Source organism: Coenobita brevimanus, chromosome 23, assembly GCF_032717465.1.
Source record: "Coenobita brevimanus isolate Jiangsu-jjx chromosome 23, ASM3271746v2, whole genome shotgun sequence".
In the NCBI taxonomy this organism is placed as follows: Eukaryota; Metazoa; Arthropoda; class Malacostraca; order Decapoda; family Coenobitidae; genus Coenobita; species Coenobita brevimanus.
In genome coordinates this window covers 42,717,698-42,720,285 of record NC_136976.1, presented here as the reverse complement: position 1 = coordinate 42,720,285, position 2,588 = coordinate 42,717,698, and positions in this window count along the sequence as shown.

Below are 2,588 nucleotides of genomic sequence, written 5' to 3'. Positions count from 1 at the left end.
CTCTCTCTCTCTCTCTATCATCATCATCATCATCATCATCATCATCATCATCCCTTCTTTTTGTGTTTGCGTTACCTATTGTCTTTGTACCCTGATGCGTCCCCGGCATCATCATGTGATTTTCCTTTTCCTCCTCCTCATTCTGATTCTTCTCCTCCTCCTCTTCCTCCTCCTCGTCCTTCTTGATCTTGTTCTTTTTCTTGTTCTTGTTCTTCTTGATCTTGTTCTTGTTCTTCTTGTTCTTCTTCTTCTTCTTCTTCTTCTCCTCCTCCTCCTCCTCCTCCTCCTCCTCCTCCTCCTCCTCCTCCTCCTCCTTTTCTTCTCTCTCATCCTCCTCCCGTCACTTCTTCTTTGTCTTCTTTGTTATTCTCTTTTTTCCCCTCCACCTCCTCCCCCTCTTCCTCCTGACACCCAAAGCCCTCTGCGAACACTGATCTCCCTGTTATTCAGTCCTCCCTCTCCCTAACTCCTTCTTCATAATCATCAACATCAATCCATTTCCATCCGTCCTTTTCATCCTTCCTTCTGAAACAGCATCGTCTCTCTCTCTCTCTCTCTCTCTCTCTCTCTCTCTCTCTCTCATCATCATCATCATCATCATCCCTTCTTTTTGGGTTTACGTTACCTATTGTCTTTGTACCATGATATTTCCTCGGCATCATGTGATTTTCGTTTTCCTCCTCATTCTGATTCTCCTCCTCCTCCTCCTTAAGCGACCTTCCTCCCTCCTTCTTGCCTATTTCTTAATGTCCTTTCCATGTTTCTCTGTTTTCCTTTTTATCTTTCTCCTTTCTTGTCTTTCTTATTCTTTCCTTTTATCCTTCCTTCTCTTCTTCCTCCTGTCACCCACAGCTTTCCTTCTCTTCTTCCTCCTGTCACCCACAGCTTTCCTTCTCTTCTTCCTCCTGTCACCCACAGCTTTCCTTCTCTTCCTCCTTCACTGTGTTGGATTTTTTTTGCTCCCCCTCCGTTTTCACCTTTTTCCTTCTTTCTCTTCTTCCTTTTATATTCTTTCATTCCTACCTCCCATCTTTTTATCCTTCCATGTCCACTATCCTTGTTCCATCCTTCTTTTTTCCCTCCCTCCCTCATCTGTATTTCTACCTCGCATTCTTTTTCTCCTTCGTTTTTCTTTTCTTCCAAGTCTTCTCTTTTCCTTTCCTTCTCCTCCTTCTAAATGTTTCTCCGTTATCATTTCCTCCTCCTCCTTCTCTCCATCCTCCTCCTCCATGAGTTAGACAAACGTAGCTGTGTTGAAAGAACAAACATTGCCATCCACCTACTTCACACTCCAACCCCCCCCCCCTCACTCTCCACCCCTTAGCACTCCGCCCCTGAATACTCCCTCACACTCCAACCCCTGACACTCTCACACTCCACCCCCTCACACTAAATCCCCTCACACTCCACCCCCACACACTCTACCTCCTTACACTCCATCTCCCACTCCATCCCCCTCACATTCCACTCCTTCACACTCCACCCCCTCACACTCCACCCTGTCACACTCCACCCGTTAGCAATCTTTCACATTCCACCCTTTCAAACTTCACCTCTTCGCACTTCACCTTCACACACTTCACCCCTTACACTCCACTACACTGGCCAACCTATCACATTCCATCCCCAAACAATCCATCCACTCACACTTCATCCCATCACTCTTGCATGACCTCTGAATCTTTCTCTCTTCCTTTTCAGTGGTTTATCCTGTATCGGAAGATGGAGGTAAATGATTTCAAAGCCACCTCATCTTGTTCTGGTTCATCTTGAAGAAAACTTTAACAGAATCTTCATTTCCTTCACACCATTATTCCTACTCCTCGCATTTTCATAAATTAAATTTTCGTGGTCTCTTCCCACACCCATCACAGTTGCAGCTAATCCTATCCATTCCTTTGTCCTTCACACCCGTTTTTTTTTTAATTTTTTTTATGCGAGGAAGAAGGAACCAAAGGCCGCGAGCCGCAATTATTGTTCCTTCCAAGAGAAAAACAAAATACAAGAGAGAGCCAAATTCAAGATCCGATCATTTCGAGATGCCTGGACACACTGCGTTTGAAAGACTGGAGATCATAGGAAACAGGACATACAGACAGAGGGAGACAGTTCCAGAGTTGACCAGTTGCATAAATGAAAGACTGGGAGTAACGGTTAACTCTTGCATTAGAGAGTTGGACAGAAAAGGGATGAGCGTTTGCTACTAGACGGGTGCTACGCGCCCGTCGTAGAGGAGGAATGCATGCAGAGAGTTCAGAGGAGCAGTGACCATTAAAGTAGCGATAGAAAAGAGATAAAGATGCAACAGTGCGACGAAGAGACAGAGGTTGAAGGGAGTCAGTAAGAGGAGGAGAGTTAATGAGACGAAAAGCCTTTGACTCCACCCTATTGAGAAAAGCTGTATGTGGGGAGCCTCCCCACACATGAGAGTTGTACTCCACACAGGGGCGGATAAAACCCCTGTATAGAGTCAACAATTGTGCAGGGGTAAAGAAGGAACGGAGTCGGCTTAGCACACCTAATCTCTTGGAAGCAGATTTTACAAGATATGTAATATGATCTCTCTGAGATAAGTCCCGAGTAAATGA